The following is an 18432-nucleotide window of genomic DNA, read 5'->3' as shown; positions in this document are numbered from 1 at the left end:
TGGATGGCGGGCCTCCCTTCAAGACACAGTTGTCCCCGCTGGAACCCAGGCCCCAACTCCTGGTCCCCAGTGAGTGTTTGGCAGGTGCTGGGCGACTACTCATCTGGTCTGGGACAGGCTGGAGGGGCATCGCAGGAGCCGCATCTTCCCTCAAACAGAAAACACAGCCTCTGGCCCCAGCTCATCCATTGGAGTGATGTTTCCCAAACTGGCTGGATCGGCTCACTCCCCTGCTCAAAACCCTCAGGGATTCCCCATAACCTCCAGCATCAAGTCCAAACCCTCCCAGTCTGTCATTCAGGCTGCTCCTACTTCTCTCTCCAGCCTTATTTACTGCAGTGTTTGCCCTTTTGCAATGACCCACATGGTTAAATGTCACCCCCTTTGGTGACTGGGTTCACCCTTCATCCACTCAGCAAATGCTCACCGTGCCGAGTGCTGGGAATGCAGCCACACACAAAGCCGGGGCTGGCCTTGGAGCTTCCTGTCCCATGGGCGACCCACATCAAGCCAGGAACCACACAGATAGCTGCGTAATTGCTATTGTCAGGGGGCTGCGGCTCGCGCTGTCACAGTATCGATGCCTTGTGCAGAAGAGGCCGAGTTTCTTAACTCCAGCCCCAACCATAGCGATGAGAGCTCTGGTGACTACGTGTGGTTCTTCTGGCAGAACACCATGAAGCTTTCTTTGGTGAGATGGGCTGGCAGGCACCCCATGGGCCACTGCCCTTCTCCAGGCTCAGGCTCCCCAGGGAGACATTCTAGGATTCTGAGCTCAAGGGAACGAAGATAGTAGCAAATAGCCAATGACAGGGATTGGGACACCCTACCACCAAATATATAGCCCCTTGGCTTAGTGAATATTTTAAGCTGAAGGAATTTGAGAAACGGCAAGTGCAGGACCTTCCCCTGAAGCAGGTCATAAGACCCTCACATGAGAGGTGCCCTTGCTATACCCAGAGGAAAGGCACACACTTATCTCTGAAGTTGGAGGGACACAGACGAATCTGAAGGGACAGGCCTAGCTAAGTTTCCCCCATTCTACTACTTTTAGCTTCTACCCCCATTTGTCCTATCACACTTTTCCACAACTCACCACTTTTTAATCAAACCTGTTTCTTTGAGTCTTCATTTCCTTATGAAGGCTCCTGTGTCGTGTAAAACTTACGTTAAATAAATGTGTATGCTTTTTTCTTGTTAAATCTGTCTTTTGTTACAGGGGCCCAGGGGAGAAAGAAGAGGAGAAGGAGAAGACATTTGTCTTCCCCTCCACCCAGCAGGTGCCTTATTACGACAGTGATGACAACCACCACCAGCTACACCCAGTGCCACACGCACGCTTCTGCCAGATTTTAATAGTTATCAGGAAGGAGATGGATGCCCATGATCTATTTAGTCTTAAATTACACTACTTTTATCTTCAGATTCAATTTATTAACAAGGACAGTGTTCTCACTGGATGAAGCTCAATTTGACCTGGGCTTATGCTCCTGGAAAGCAGCAAAGGTGAAAGGTATTCCCCCTGAGAAAGAAAAGTAGCTCAGAAGCGACCTGAGCTACATAAGTTCTGCAAAACTGGTCAGGTCCAGAGAGATATGGACCTCAGTCACGTCTCCCTCACCTGCGTCTGGGATAACTGCTAAAAAGCACATTTTAGCAACTGTATCCAGACTCGCTACTGCCACCAACAGGCATAAATTACCCAAATGGTATCACAAGTTGTTCAAAGTGACACTCGCTCTTCCTTTGTTGCAAAGTTCCTGAATTTTAGGACGCAAAGAGCAATCAGCAGCTCATGTCATCTTAGTGAGCCAATGTAAATTACTGGCAAACAACTGTGGAACTGGCTCCTTAATTTCCTTTTCCTTTAAAAGTTTGTTTGCAACTGCTGCCTGCCGAGCAGAGCACATATTCAGGGCAACTTGAATCTGTGTTCCCAGCTGCAGTCCTCAAATTTGGTAGAAATAAACTCATTGTTTTATATATTTTTGCCTCAGTTTCTTTGTTTAGGGTGACATCCCACTGTCGTGTTCTGGAAAATGGCATACTGCAAAGAACCCCCATTGAAGACTCACGGATGTCCCCCTAGTTTACTGAGTGAAAGAAAATGAGCCAAGATGCCGGATACCGTTCAAGCTTTATTAAAGAAATATGCTGGGCTGTACTCAAAATGGAGGACAGCAGCTAACCTAGGGCAGTGGGAGCTTATATTGGTATGTTGGTGCCAAGAGCTGGGTGATGCCATCAAGGAGGGTCGTTATCCTAATGTGGATCAGGGTGGAGAACTGCATCCTTGTGGAAGCAAAAGGGATTTCTGTTTAAGTCAGGAGGCTTCTGTAAAGGGGTTGGGGGAGAGGAGAGGAGGAGGTGGGCGGTGCCATTTTGTACTCTGGCTTGTCTAAAGTGGCGCTGGTTATGTTGCAGATCTATTACAGACAGTCTTCCACCCACTGCTCCACACCTGGTTCTTTCCACCTTTGTCTACTCCTTTCTATCAAAAACCTTTTTTTGCCTTTCCGCCTAATTCTTGAGCTGCTTGCAGATTTTATGGTCACAGTGTGTTTCTATTGCAACAGTCCCTTTCCCACCTTACAATAATCCTTTGGAATAAAGCGTCTCCTTATTAAGCCTGGATTTCTATTTGACACTCTTGAGAGAGTGACAGGAGATGGCTGTTGACGATTCCATACAAGTTTTAGCAGATCCAGCAGGAAGCCTCCCTCCTGTCCCCCAGGATGTACAGGAACTGCCTGAGTTTCTAAACAGGGTCCCACAGTAGTTGGGGGAAAGTGCTTTTGTGTCCAAACAAGCAAAATTGCGTGATCGCTGTGAACAGGAAGACAGTTCAGTTGTGGCCCTCAAGTACATTCTGATGAACAGACAGGGCTAATTTCCTCTGGACTCCACCCAGCAACCCTCCCCCACCCCCTAGATCCCCGCCCTCCTGGCCCAGGGCAATCCCCTCCAGCTCTGCATTCTGGAGAAAAGCCAGGAAGCAGTAATTATTTGATGCAAAGCACCTGAACCACACTCTCTTCTCGGAACCAGGAAAGGGAAAATGCACAGAGAACAAAACATAAATTAGTCGCTCAGTGATTTCTCCTGCTTAAGCAGCTGGGCAAGGTCACAGAGCTGGGGACAGCGCAGCTGGGATTCCACTCTTGTGGGCTTCCTGGCTGCTGCTGCCCTTCAGTTCTTCAGACAGCCTACCTGCCTCTCACTTGTCCTGCAAATAACCAGGTGGAAGCTGGAGCAAGAATATAAGGGGTGAGCTGCAGGGTCTTCTGTGACCACTAGGGGGCACCCAGGTTCCGGAGGAGGGGGAGGGGCTGGAGGATGGGCTTAGGGCAGAAATCCAGGGTTCAAGGTAAAGCAAGCAGGGCTGCCTGAGCTCAAGTCCTTGCAAGCTGGGGGGCCATAGACAAGTCTTTTTGCTTTTCTGAGTCTCACTTTTCTTGTCTCAATTGGGGGTAATGAAGACACCTACGTAGGGGCCTCTTTGTGGCATATGTCACATACTGAGAATTTAGTATTAACTGCTACCTCTGCTACTATCAGTCCCAATCTACAGCTGAGGAAACCAAGGCCCAGATAACCGAGGCTACCTGCACACGAAAAATAGAGAGCGAAACTTCCCCACCCCACTGAATAAAAATCCAGTTGGCAGCATGGCCCAGGCATGCCTTCATATAAAGTTCCAGAACCTTCCAAATCCCCTGAAATAGAGAGCTATCATAGAATAAGGAGCTCCCTGCAGTGTACAAGGCTGGAACCATGGGGGGGAGAGAGAGAGAGAGAGAGAGTGCTCTGGGTTTGATCCCCAACTTGGCCACACCCAGCCATACTGACATCTTCAAGCCTATCTCCTGACCTGGAGGTAATGACTTGGAAGTGGTTGGGAATTAGGTGTGCAGATGTCTCTGAATTAGGTGTGCGGATGTCTCTGTTCTTAGGAATGTTGTCCTCCACTTGGAGCTCCTTGAGGGCAGGGCCAGTGTTCAGCAATGTCCTTGGGGATGGGGTGGGGTATGGGAAGTGGGGGATGTGGGGACCAGGGCCTAAGGATCACAAAATCCCTCAGCCAAAGAGACAGGGCTAGGGACACTGTAGGGGATGGAGGGTCATTGCTGCTCTGGCCAGTCAGGGAGCCTGGGTCTCAGTGTACAAATGCTGCCTTGGGTGCCCCCGGGGGCCAATGCCTGGCTGTGTCCCAGAAGTCCCACCCGCAGCCTCCGCCTTCTGATGGGGCCTGGCACGACAGTCCTAGGATGTCCCATTAGAGCTGGATTTTTCCCTAATTGCTGGTGACCTTCAGGAGATTGCTCTCTGGGATTTTCCACGCAGCCTAGCCTGCAGCTCCATTTTCAAAAATAGTTTCAAAAAAGCCCATTGCTTATTCGATGAGATCTTTTGTTAAAAAAACAAAACAAAACAGAAAAACCAAATGCCCTGAAGCTTCAGTTTGTTTGGTTCATAAAAGGCCCACTTTGATTATCAAGGTTATATCAAGAAAAATAGGATGATGGGAAGGAGCGGGAGAGGCCAGGGGTGGGGACGGTGCTGGAGCCAGAAGGGGCTGTGGCCAGAGGGTCCAGGCCAGGCTCAGGCTCAAGTCTCCAGTCCCTTCCGCAAACCTGGGGCAATCATTCCACCTTTTTGAGCCTTAGTTTTCTCATCTGTATGTTGGGGATAATAATACTAATATTGCCGGGTTCTGGGATTCAGAGCTGAATAGAGCACGGTCCCTCCCTCCACCTGCCACCCTCCCTGTCTCTCCCATCCCCCGCCAAACTTCTGAAAAGGACTTTGCCCACTCAGATCTCTCCTCCATCTGATCCCACTGCCCAGTAGGATTTGGCTCCCCAGCCAACATATCCTCCCAGACTGCTTTTCCCAAGGACAGCGATAATGAGAACATTCACATGGCCAAACCCACATTACTCAAGTATTTGTTTGGCATCTCTTGTGAGTCAACCATGGTCCTAGGCAGCTGATAACTAAAAAATCGGCTCTGCCAGGTCTGCTAAATTATAACACCTTGGAAAGCTTGGGATAAGCCAGCAGTCACATCTGCATGTCCTGGAATACATTATTGTAAGACTATTTTAGCTCAGAAACCGGATACACAGGCACCAAAAGAAGTAATAAAGTGATCTAGAATGCTTCTTATAACCCTTACCCTAGATTCTTGCATGTAGGATGTAAACTAGTAACAATCCAAAAAATCTATGTATGTACTAGCCAATAGGAAAACTGATGTCATGATTAAGGAGCCATTCTCTTCTCTTTTTCTTTTGATTCTCCCCACTTCTTGTGATTATAAAATGCTAAGCTCTGCTGGCCCTCTCAGAGTGCATTTCTCAGAGGGAACTGACCTATGCATTTCCTGGCTGCAGTTGACACAGGCTTACTAAACTCCATTATTATATGTTTGGCCTCAGTTTCTTTTAGATCAGCACAGCTTTCAGCTCTCATCTTACCTGGAGTTCAGAAGCTTTGGGTCCTGGGCCCTAGCCCTTCCCCCTGAAACTTACTTATCCTATGTTCTTGCTGGTTTCCTTCTTACCCACTGGCTTTGCCTTTTCTCTCTCCTTTTCCTTAACTTCCTCTCAATCCTGGGATCTCTGCTGTCTCACCTGCAGGTCACCTCACCAGTAACCACCTCAGTGGAGCTGCTGCTGCTGTCTACATTGGGGTGGTAGTTTACTCTGAGGCTCACAGCCACCTACCTAGAACTCACTGTACTGTGGCAAGGTTGCTGCTCGTTCACCCAGTGTATTTCCATTTTTCCATAGGATGGGGGTCCCAATTTTGTTCTGGAGAGCTGTAAGCCCAACTAAACTATATATTTTCCAGTCCCCTGTATAGCTGAGGGTGGATGATAAAAGTGCAAGCTTTGGGTGAAATTTCCACAAAATCACCTTAAAAGGAAGACAGGTGGTTTTCATCCCTCAGGTCACCATTCTAGTCCAAGCCACTATTATGTCTGCTGAGCTTGATGATGATGCTTCCCAACTGGTTTTCCTGCTCCTTCCATTCTCTCCAAAGCTGCCAGAGGGATCCTTCCGAGGCAGAAATATTTAATTCTGTCATTGCCCTGCTCAAACACCTGCTGTGCCTCCCCATGCCCCAGCAGGAAGTTCAAACTCTGTACTGAGCATATGAGACCTCGAGACCTCTCCAGCTCACTGTCTGCCCTTTTTTCTCCCCCTCTAAGCCCTAGCCCTGTGCTGTCCCATAGAAATAGAATGCCCGCCACAGATGTGATTTAAAATTTTCTAATGACCACATTAAAAATATGAAAAGAAACAGGCCAGATGATTTTAATAAATTATTTTCTTTAACACACTCTATCCAAAATATCATCTCACCATGTAATCAATATAAAACTTATATTGCTATTTTACCTTCATTTTTTTCGTTCCACATCTTCACCATCTGGTGTGTGTATTTTCCTCTGACAGCATATTTTAAGTTGATCTGTATTCAGATTTCATAAGATATACATTTGAAAAAGTCAATATACATATCCAAATTGTGCCAAACATCATTAAAATTCTTCCAATGACTGAGTTAAAGATCTATTTTTAAATTTTAATTTTAGTTAATTAAAGTGAAATATGATTTAAAATTTAGTTCCTCAGTTTGGCTCTAGCCATATTTCAAGTGCTCAGCAGCCACTTGTGGCTAGTGGCGGTCACATTGGATAGCACGGCTTGGTAGCTGGACCAGCGCTGACTGACCTCTTTCCTCAATGATGATAATGCTCTGTACATACAATGCCTAATGCAGCATGGCTTTTGAGCACTGAAGAGCTAAGTTTTTAATTCTGTTTAATTTTTATTGATTTAAATTTAAATAGCCACATGTGGCTAGTGGCTACCCTACTGGGCAGTGCAGATCTGGTCACCCTGAGCTACTGTTATTCCATATACTTTGTGGCCCTCTCGCTCCAGCCTTGCCCTGTGCTGTTCTCTCTGCCCAAAACACTCACACCTCTCCCTAGTCTTCCTCTTGTTTAACTTGCAAACATCAATTAGTTGTTAGATTACTGCCTGGCCTCTGCGGTCCCCCATCACCCTGTTCTGTTCCCCATCCCAAGAATTACATTATTATTAGAATAAATTGTTTAATTTCTCTTCCCAGAATAGAGGGTAAGCTCCATGAGGGCATGGACCAATCTCTCTTGTTCATCACTCTGTTCTTGGTGTCGTTGGACTAGCTCATAGTGGGCACACAGTGGACATTCTATAATACTTATTGAATGAATGAATGAAGTACCACACTGCCTGGAATGCCACCATCAGAGAGTTCTTCTCTTCATGGTGTTAAATAAAAATTATAGGAGGACATTGTCACCCCTACTAAAATTCCATGTCAGCAAACCCAAACTAAGATGTTGTCTGACCTTTCGAGAAATCAGGAGAGAGAAAGATAACAGCCAATTTCCCAAACAGGCCAGTTTAAATCTTCAATAGGCATGAAAATGAAGTTCCCCTTGCTTTAATCCTTACACAAAATAAGTAACCTGAAATAACGTGACGTTAATCAATCAGTTGTTATTCCATTCTTCTGTCTCTCTGTTTCTACTTTACAAGGAAAGTAACTTTGAAATGATCAAATCTGTATTTTGTTCTTAGTTTCTGCTTTCTTCAGCTCTTTTCCTGTCTATAGAGCCAAGCTCTTTTCCTGTCTATAGAGCCAAGCTCTTTTGCTCAGCTCATTGGAACACTTATTCTATTTGATGAAATGAAGTGTTGCCCAATTCTAGAATCACAAATAAAGCCAACTGAGATCTTTAAACTTGTTGTAATTTTGTCCTTTGATAATGGTTGAGTATTGCCTTTCTCTTATAAAATGCATGTCCTCACTTTTCAGGCCAGCCAATTCCCAACACCTAGTAATAGTCATTATTTATTGAGCACCATTATAATGTGTTGGGAATTGTTTGCAACACTTTACATCTATGATGGGGGTAGTGTTGTCAGCTGCACTTTAAAGATGAGGGAACTGAGGCACAGAGAAGTTTAGTATCTTGCTCAAGGTCATACAGCCAATAAGCGGCAGAACCAGAACAAGGCAATATAACTCCGGAGGCCAAAGTCAAATCAACTGTAAGAAATGATTTTCCAGCACTTTCGACCATGACCCACAGTAAGAAGTATGTTTTACATTTAGACCCAGGTATATCAGACACACACACACACGCCTGAAAAAAGTTTCCTAAAGTATTCCTTACATTATTACATGTGTTGACATAAAGGAAGAAACTGAGGCAAAAATATATAAAGCCATGAGTTTATTTGGGCTGAGGTTGTGGACTGCAGCCTGGGAGTCACAGATTCAAGTTGGCCTGAATATGTGCTCTGCTCTGCAGCAGTTACAAACAGATTTTCTAAAAGAGAAAGGGAGAAGTTAAGGGGGCAGTTTCAAAGTTGTTTGCCAAGAATTTACATTGGCTCACTAAAGTGACATTAGCTACTGATTGGCTACACATTGCTCTGCATGTCATAAATTCCAGGAGCATTGGGGGCCGAGCCCGTGGCGCACTCGGGAGAGTGCAGCGCTGGGAGCGCAGCGACGCTCCCGCCGCGGGTTCGGATCCTATATAGGAATGACCGGTGCACTCACTGGCTGAGTGCCGGTCACGAAAAAGACAAAAAGAAAAAAAAAGAGAAACCAGGAGCATTGCAAAAGAGAAAGAGTGAGGGTCACATTGTACAACTTGTGATAATATATGGATAATTTATATCTACTGGTGGTGGCAGCTAGTCTGGATACTGTTGCTAGAACGTGCCTGTCTGGCAATTATCCCAGACATGGGTGAAAGGGACGTGACTGAAGCCCCACGCTCATATCTCTCTGGGCCTGGTAAGCTTAGCAGAACTTACATTCCTCAGATTGCTCTGAGCTACTTTTCTTTCTCCCATGTAATGCATTCTGGTGTGTTTTATTCTAGACTGTTCTATTTCATTTAAAAATGCTGGTTATGACCCACTAAATTAATTTCATGACCCACTTCACTATACTATTTTATAAACATTTTATTAGAGAACATTTCAAACATGTAAAAGTAGAGAGAAGAAAATAATGACCCCCCTTCCATAAACCCATCTCCCATCCTCAAAAATTATCAGTTTGTAACCAATCCTGTTTCTTTTCTATCCCTACCTACTTCCCTAACTATTGTTTTGAAGCAACTCCCAGATTTGATATCAATGGATCTGTAAATAATTCAGTTATTGTCTTAGTTTTCTGGGGCTGCCATAACAAAATACTGTAGACTGAGTGGCTTAAAGAGTAGAGACTTATTTTCTCATAGTTCTGGAGGCTAGAAGTCCACAATCAAGGTTCCAGCAGGGTTTCTGGAGAGGGCTTTATTTCTGGCTTATACACATCTGCCTCCCCGCTATGTCCTTGGTCTATGTGTGCAGCTAAACGACAGCTCTGGTGTCCTCTTCTTATAAGGACACTACTCCTATTGAATCAGGGCCCCACCTTTATGACTTCATTTAACCTTAATTACCTCCTTATAGGTCCCATCTCCACCTCCAGCTACACCAGAGATTAGGGCTTCAACGTATGAATTTGGGAGGACACAAACATTTAATCCATAACAGCCTAGAATGGTTTCAGTAAAGACGTCTTCCCTTGATGTGGAGGAGGACAGAGACATCAGTTTTTGGGGACTGGAGCAGAGAAGACAGACAGGAAGGTGCTAAGGTCTGCCCACCTTGTGGTCTGGAACCCTTGAACCTGGAGTGGGGAGATGGAGGCAGGGGAGGGTTGTAAGCCCTGCCTGGGACAGTTTTTCAGCTGTATCAGAAACCCCAGCTGTAATGGGGAGCTGTCAGTGAGGATTCTGGGGTGATAACCCCCGCCCCACTTGTGACTCTGTGCCTGGGAGTGCCTGCTGGCCCCATGGACTGAGAGAAAGACCACAAAAGACCTGGGTTGCCATTCCCCAGACTCACAACTTATGGCATGGTTTAGGCAAGCCAATTCTGTCTCTGGCCTCGGTTTCTCCTCTGTAAGACCACGGGCTTTAGATCATCCATTCCTGCATTCCCACCACTACGGTTCAAGGCCAGAGCTTGGACACAGGCAAACACCAGCAAGTCTCTCCAGGTTGTGTTTCTAGAACAATCAAGGGATCGACTGCCTGCGGGGAGGGCCTCCCAGAACAGGGCTGGAAGGGGGACCATCCTGGCAGATATAGCAGATTCCATTTGAGGTGGGGGAGGGACCATCTTTGTTTAGCAAACCCCTGAAGTCTGATGGAAAGAGGATTCTTGAGGCTAGGTCTGGGCTGGCGGAGGAGAGGGGACCAGGGCTCTCAGAGGCAGGATTGGATGAGGGACTTCTAGGGCCACGGTCACCCTGTTTCAGTTTAAATATGTCTGAGGTTGTGATAGAGCCCTGTAAAAGCCACCGACGGAGAGCACTGAGTCCCTGAAGCTCTGTGGTTGTGGCTTCTGGCCGAGAAGGGACAACTGGCACAGGGCACGCTCCTGGGTAGATGGAGAATTCAGCGAAAGCCAGGACTCGGTGCCAGACGGGCCCGGAGCCATGTCAGCCTGTGGAGAATCCTCAGGCAACTGGTGAGAGCTGGCATCCCTCCCAGGCCCTGGACGGGGGCCAAACCCAATTTTGTTGAAATGTAACCGGACAAGGTGACCCCAGATGGCCAGTGGGCTTGGGGGGGTGATAAAAGAGGCTGGCAGATGGGCAAACAGTAGAAGAAAGTCTATGCTGTGACTTTCCCCAAGCTCGCCCCCACGCTCACACTCGGCCAGCAGGTACACGCACCTGTGCAGGTGTGCACTCAGCAGCACCACCGCAGACAGGCGCAGACACCCGGGGCGGCAGGCTCATCTCCCCCGACCAGCGTCACTGTTCCTCGAGGTGTGTTGTCCTAGAAATCCCTCGCCATTCGAGGATTTCTTGGATGCTGCAGCCGATTTTCATTCCTGCCACGAAGCTCCTCGGCAGACCCTGCCAGGAACACCTCTTTTTCATTTATTTCGGGCACAGGAGAGGCAGGGAGAGGAAGAGCCCTGCAGATGTCTCTGTGGCATTTACATCAACCTGACAGGCTCCTGAGCACATACAGCCTAGAAAGCAGAGCCCGGCTCCAGAACCAGCAGGGAAGAGCAAGACTAGAGCCCCTTGCTAGGAGACATGGAAACAGGGTGGAGATGGGTGTCTTGGTGCACAATGCTCCTCCGTCCCTGACCTGGCCCTGCTCACCTACCATGTTCCTAAATCTCTTGTCCTGTGAGGGCAGGGGCCACAACTGGGTGGCCCCACCTTTGTAGCTCAGGTGCCTGGCACAGTACCTCGCCCACAGAGGCATGTTAGTTAGTTCAGGTTCACTGAAATCAGATGCCAGGATAGCAGTGTATTAGGGGAAATACCTTATAGCGGGTTGAATAGTGTCCCCCCCAAAATTTGTGTCCACCCAGCTCTCAGAATGTAACCTTGTTTGGAAATAGAATTTGTGAAGACATAATTAGTTAAGAATCTCAGGATGAAATCATCCTGGATTTAGGGAAGACCCTAAATCCAGTGACTGGTGTCCTTATAAGAAGAGGAGAGGACACAGAGACATACGAGAAGAAGGCCATGTGATGACAGAGGCACAGATTGGGGCAATGTGTCAACGACCAGGAAACACCAAGGACTGCCAGCAGTCACTAGGAGCTGGAGGAGGCAAGGGAGATGTAAGGGGATCTTAACTCTTGGCTTGGTGTTGTCAGCACCACGCTCTCCCAAGTGAGCTAACCGGCCTTCCCTATATAGGGATCCGAACCCGTGGCCTTGGTGTTATCAGCACCGCACTCTCCCGAGTGAGCCACGGGCCGGCCCTCTGCTGACATCTTGATCTTGGATTTCTGGTCTTCTGAACCATGAGGGAATACATTTCTGTTGCTTAAGCCACCCAATTTGTGGTCATTTGTCATGGTAACCCTAGGAAACGAATACAGCTTATTTGTGAGAGAAAATGCAGGGGAAGTTAAGATAAGCTTGTTGGAGTAATGCAAGTCTCACCTCAAGGCTTGGAAATGTCCTCAACTGCTGTGAAGACTCAGGAAGACTCATTGAGGCTCTTGGGAGATCCTTGGGCCACAGTTAGCTTCCAGAGTCCAGAAACTTTTAGGAATGGGTCTGCTGCAGGCAGTCGTTGGCTGAGGTCAGTTGATGGGATAACGGCCTTGGGACAGAGATAGCTGTGGATTTCAGAGCATAGCAGCTGCGGGGTTCTGCCAGGCACATTCTCATGGCCACCACAGTGTTAAGTGAATGAACGGACAATGAAGGAAAGTTGCTCTTGGCCTGAGAAAGACTGGATGCTTTTGGTGCAGGTGCCTTTCTGGAGGAGTTGAAATCAGAGAGAGCTGCTGCAGCAGAAGCCTCCAGAAGGGAGAGGGTCTGTATTTGTTTCCTAGAGCTGCTATAACAAATGACCACAAACCCACAGCTGGTGAGTTGCAGTGCTGTTGAGGTCTACTTGCTGAGGTTATGTAAGGCTTAAAATAACAGAAATTTATTCTCTCATGGTTCAGGAGACCAGCTAAGAAACATTTTACAAGTCCTCACTTTCTGACACCATCAGCAGAGTTCAGATGTCTCTGAAACCACCCTGATTTCTGACACCAATTGCAAATTTGAGGGTCCCCAAGACCACCCTCAGTTTTGATAATATACTAGAAGGACTCACAGAACTCACTGAAACTCATAGTTACAATTTATTACAGGGAAAGGACATAGACTGAAATCAGCCAAGGGAGGAGGTGCATGGGGCAGAGACCAAAAGGTTTCCAGATGTGGGAGTTCCATCGTCCACTCCTGTTGGAGTTGTGGCAGTGCTAACATCTCCCAGTAGTGATATGTGAAAACACGTGTGGAGTATCACCAACCAGGGAAGCTCACCTGGGCCTTCGTGTCCACAGTTTTTATTGGGGCTTGTTCACATAAATATGGTTCACTTCTCATGTGGCTGACAGTCTACAGCCTCTCTGGAGGTTAAGCTGATACTTCATGGCCCAAAGCCCTTTCATAAATCACATTATTAGATGATCTGGCATAGCCTGAGGCCCCCAGGTAAACAAAGACACTCTTATCAGGCAAAATATTCCAAGGGCTTGGAGGTCACCTCCCAGAGTCCTAGGGCAAAAACCATACCACTCTTTGGATAAGTTTAATTCTTTACTATACACCAGCCAAGGGAACTTGGGCAAAGTACTAAAACCTCTCTTAGCACCTCAGTTTCCACATCTGCAAAATGGACATGTGGGCACCTTCCTCCTAGCATTGTCAAAAGGGAGCTTAGGTAAGATGGCATCTACTAACAGTTCCAGCCCAGATCCCAGCACACAGCAGGCACTCAATCAATGCTTGTTCAATAAATGAATGAGTAAAAGCCCCCAGACTGGCCCTGGACACATGGCTGGTCTTCAGGAAGGGGAGCGGGCCTTCAGGAAGGGTACTGGATGCCTGACTCGCAAGTGAGTCACCCCCAGCCTCAGGACAACAAGATCTAAGGATCCTTGGCCAGGGTGCAGGGTTCTTAAACGGTGAGCTGACAGCCCAGCTGCAGAATAAGAGCTGAGCTCATTACGTGTGGCCCTTCTGATGAATTATAAAGAGCCTGAGCCTCATGCTGAGAAAGCAGAGGGAAGGATGTGAGGCCACTGGCAGATGTATCCATTTTATTTCTGAAGTGAGAAGGGTTCTGGCTCTTTACCAGGGGAACCAGCCTTTGTGCAGAATGACCAAGTAGACTCAGGGCTGAGAGGTGCTGGGCCAGAGAAAGGCCCATCAAGGAGAAGGTAGCAAGGCCGGGTGTCAACAATTCCTTATGGGGGACAAGTCCAGGGCTGGGTCATCTGCTGGCAGTGAGGAGTCAGCTCCAATCTCCACCCTGAAGGTGCTTTCTTCTGTTTCTCCTTTGAAATGTGCTGGCAGGCATGGGCTTTGGGGGGAGTGGGGGCCTTGTCCTCCTGGCTGGGGCTATACTGGGCATCCCTCCCTGAAGACAAGCTGGGAGGGCAGTTGGGTGGTAGGCAGTGGGCGATGGGGTGGTCTTTGGATCTCCCACTCTCCAGCCCCTCACTCCTCTTCCTGTCTCCAAGTGTGCTCCCAACCAGCTCCTGATGGGCCTAGTGGTCTCCTTTCAGCTTTGGACCCTGCTGACCTCCAGACTTCCCTTCTCCATCGGTGGCAACTCCACCCTTCTGGTGTCTCAGGGCAAACCGTCCAGTCACCCTGGACCTCTCTCTTTTTCATTCAAACTCCACCTCCAATCTATTGACCAATTCTACTGGCAACTTCACAATTCATCCAGAATCTGCCCATCTCTTCCCACTTCTGCTGTTCCCATCCTGATCTGAGTCATTGCCATCTCTTGCTTGGATTACTGCAGTCACATCTGCCGTCATCCCCTCATGGCCTTGTCTCAGTATAGCACCCTGTCACCTAGGTTGACTATGCCACACCCCTTCTCAAAATCCTCCGAGTCTCCCAGTCTCACTCAGAGCCCCTGGCCTGCTCCCTTTCGACCCCCTGACATCACCGCTTGCTCATCTTTCCATTCTGCCCCAAGGGGACCTCATGGGCAGCAGTGAGTTGAGGGTATGAGAGGGGATGTCCAGGTAGGTCTTTTCGTGCTGGAGATGCCCCATCCTGTAATCAGGCACCAGAGTAGGGACCCGGGCTCAGGAAGTGAGCAGGCTTCACCTCTGCCAGTTTGGGAAATACCCTATGATATGTAATAACCAGGGATTATTATTATTATTATTATATGTAATAACCCATGGGAAATACACTGGCCGCCATTGTGTTTCACCAGAATCCCAAAGAAAACTCTAAATGTGTACACACACATACACACACACACACACACACACACACACACACACACTCACTCAGGTTCAGGTTCTTTATGAGATTTGATTCATTTAGTCCACGCAAGAGCCCATAAGACAGGTTTATTACTATTATTTCCAGATGTGTGGGGTTTCACTACATTCTTTTTAGCAACATTGCAAGTATTGTCAACTATAGTTGAGCATGAGGCAGAATCACAGGCACCCCTGCAAGTCCCAACACTCATCAGGGGCACTACTGTGATTAGAATACTAACTGCTGATGTGAGCCCTGCACTTGCTACGTGCCGGGCCCTTTGCTAAATGCTTCGTGTGATGTCTGCTCCAATCCCACCAATGACCCAGCATCATGGGGGTGTGAGCTCCATTTTACAGATGAGGAGACCATGGCTCAGATGCTAAGTAACTTGCTGCAGGTTGCTCCACGGCAGAGCTGCAGAGCTGGCCCCGATCCTTGGAGATTCACTCAGATCCGTGTTCCCACTCATCCCCACGAGGGCTTTCCATCGGTGACAGAGAAGATGTGCAAACTCATGGGTGAGTCAGGGGTCTTTCATCCCTCTCTGTGCCTGGCAAGGAGCATAGACTGTCTTGTCTGGGACTCTTGGCTGCTGAGCCTGTCTCACTCTGCCCAGCCTCTTATGTCTCTTCTCCTCCACATTTTCCACAACTTGCCAAGCCCTGTGCCCCGGGGCTGCCTGTCACAGTCTTTCAGCTGCCCGGCCACCCCTTATCTAGACTCTCCAGGCTCTGCCCAGGGACCAGTTTCCAAAAATACACATTGGCTTCAGTGTGCAGCTGAAGGGCAGGGCAGCCGGGAATTGGGGCATGGTGGGGGGGGGTGCCAGGGGCGGCTGGTGCTGCGAGAGAGTCAGCTGGCTGCTCTCTGGGATGAAAAATTTTACCCAAACTCCTGGAGATGTGGGAAGGACCCACTCCTGCACAGGAATGGGAGAGTTGGACATCTGGTCTCCCAGCATCCCACCTGTAAGCTCTGCTGGCCCAAGCCATGGTGAGGAAGCTCTTCCCCATTGTGAAGGCACATCTGTGTGCAGGGCCATAAAACCTAATACATTTGCCACCGAGAGGACATTTAATAAAAGCCACTATACACCCTTTTCAAGACAGGTTTGTCTGATGAATAGCTTGGATGAGCCTAATAAAGTTATAGGTGAATGGAAATTAGGTCTTTAATGGGTCCAGTGGCAGCTGGGGATCGTTCAAACTGCCTTTTTATGAGACCAGGATAGAATTCCCCCTCCTTCTTCAATCCTTAATTCCACCTTGGAGCAAAAGTTCTCATGGCTGAGGCCTGGAATGTTCTGTTAACCTCCTCCAATCCTCTGATCTTCCATCTCCTTTTTGACCAAATCGGCTGAGGAGGGCATGGATCTTCCCAGTCTGCCTTGGACCTGCCCATCCTGGATTGAACAGAGACCTGGCTTTGTGCTCACAGCATCTTCTAGCTGATAACCAAACCAGAGGCACACAAGTGTGAGCCTACTCAGTGCAAAGGAGCTGCAAATTTGTGTCTGCTAGAGCTGATTCTGTTTGACAAACTTGTCCTGAGTCTCCCCCACGTCCCTGGCTGGGGCACACATCACTTGATGGGCACTTAGAGAAAACTGTCCCAAGAAGGAAAGCACAGCAAGGAAAGAGGGCTCCACAGTGGACTTCAGAGCCACACTGCCATGGGGCGTCAGCTCTGGGCAGGTCCAAGAAGACCTCCTACCAACCCCCTGTGTGGATATGAAAGATGCTGTCTGTTTCCAAAAAGCTTCCAGTTGCAGACTTGCTCCCGGCTGGGCTTTCCATGCTACATTGCAGCCCCCTGGATGCTGTCCTCTTCCTTCTCCACATCTTATTCTTCCACAGTACATAGGCCCAGTCTGTGCACAGTGTTTGCAAATGTCCTGGACAGTGGAGCCTCATGCACCATCTTGGAGTCCCCTTTGGTGGCTGCTGGTCTGAACTGAGCCCCCCAACAGTTCATGTAGTTATTGCACATGGAGACCCCCAGATCCCAGCAGCCCCGAAAGAGGGTGGGCATCTGTGTGTACGCGGAGGTGTTGCCCAGGCCATAGAGCCAGGAAATGGCACAACCAGAGTCAGGAGCTCAACCTGTCTGCCCTCCACACCCCAGCCCACTGCTGCTGGACTCAGAATTTGTCTTTTGATGACCAGAGCCCTCCTGCTGCCTTTAATAGTTTATATATCCATTGAGTGCTTGACATAGAGTCTGTGGTGCTGGATGACACTGTGGTTGTTTATTGTCTTTTGAAGACCCACAAAGCACATTTTGTGTAAATTAGGATGAAGGAAAGTGGAAAAAAATTTTTAAATGACCAAAAGCATGCAAATGTTCAAAGGGCTTCAATTCCCCTAAGGAGCTGCCTCCCAGACAGAGGGTTTCAAAGCTTCTTCAGCTATGACATAAGATGGACGGGATGAATGAGTTTCAGAATGAATCAATGCTCTCAGTAGAGATGTCTCAGCACATCCTACCTATTTCTCAAATTCATATGACTGTCATTATCGTAACTGTTGCCAGCTCAGGTGAACCTCAGTATTCATTCATTGGCCAGGAACAGTGTGCTGGGGACTGAGGATGTGGGGATGAGTTAGGTGTCAGTTCACAGCTGAGGGGAGGAGAAGAGCTGCAGGTTCTCAGTGCCCAGGATGGTAAGAAAATCCAAGAGGGGCTCGGGCAGTGCAGAGGAGAGAGTTTAAACCCGCAGGAGGGGGACTGGGTGTGAGTGGGGGGTGATTCAGCAAAGGCTGCCCAGAAAGGAGATGATGAGTGCTCTCCATTCATTGAAAACTTCTGATCGTTCAGATTGGACCTTGGAACCATCTATGAAAAGATGGTCTGCCAAGACAATATTGCGGGGAGAAAGTTCCTAAGTGACATATTTGTATTTCAACAATGTTGCTAAAACTTGATGCAAATTCCTTCTTTTTTTCTTTTTTTGGCTTAGTGCATATTATTTACTCAGTATGAAATCTTTATATTGTATGTTCCCTTTGTTAAGAATAAAGATGCACTAAATGTTCATTAAAAGAAAAAAACAGAACAAAACAGTTTTCAAATACTGTGGAGAACTTGCACAGCTGGTGGGTCAAACCAGCCGGGGAGTGGGCTGGCTGTGACCGGGCAGCAACACAGTGGCCCTAAGTGCTCAGTGAAATCACCTGGACATTGACAAAATCCCAATGCCACCATCACCAACCCCACTGCCACATGACGCTCTGATTCACTGGCCTGGGGTAGAACCTGAGCAAGGGGACTTAAAAAAATCTCACTAGATGGTTTCACTGGCAAAGTAGCAAGAGTCTGGTCTGGAAGTTAGGACAGCTGGGTTCTGCTTCCGTCTCTGTCCCTACCCTGCTGGGTGACATGGGGGCCAGCTTGTTTCCTTTCTGAGCCCCAGTTTTCATATATTTTCCTCCATGGAAGCAGAACTCCGCACACTATCAAATGCTCTGCATCATTAGGTATGCTGGTGGTCAGCCATCCCCCGGTCAGCAGAAATGGGTATTGAAG

This window comes from Cynocephalus volans, chromosome 3 (genome assembly GCF_027409185.1).
Source record: "Cynocephalus volans isolate mCynVol1 chromosome 3, mCynVol1.pri, whole genome shotgun sequence".
NCBI lineage: Eukaryota > Metazoa > Chordata > Mammalia > Dermoptera > Cynocephalidae > Cynocephalus > Cynocephalus volans.
The sequence above is the reverse complement of the archived record's forward strand: the minus strand, read 5'-3'. Positions refer to the sequence as shown.